Source organism: Arachis duranensis, chromosome 3 (assembly GCF_000817695.3).
Source record: "Arachis duranensis cultivar V14167 chromosome 3, aradu.V14167.gnm2.J7QH, whole genome shotgun sequence".
NCBI lineage: Eukaryota > Viridiplantae > Streptophyta > Magnoliopsida > Fabales > Fabaceae > Arachis > Arachis duranensis.
The window spans coordinates 127,618,066-127,618,323 of NC_029774.3; positions in this window are offsets into that span (position 1 = coordinate 127,618,066).

The window sequence follows — 258 nt, forward strand, 5'->3', positions numbered from 1 at the left end:
TTTTAGTTTGACTTTTTGTTAAGTTGTTATTGTTAGGTGTATTTCCATGTCTTCATCGCCACAGCAGCATTGGGGGATGAATCCATAAACCATTACCTAATATGAGAGTACATCCTCTCAGTTTTTTTTAATTATTTATTAAATTATAATTTCTCATTATTTAATATCTTTTGTCACTTATTTTCTTCTATGGGTTGTTTGGATTTATAAAAAATAAAGAAAAAAGAAAATGTAAAAAAAAAAAAAAAAAAAAAAATT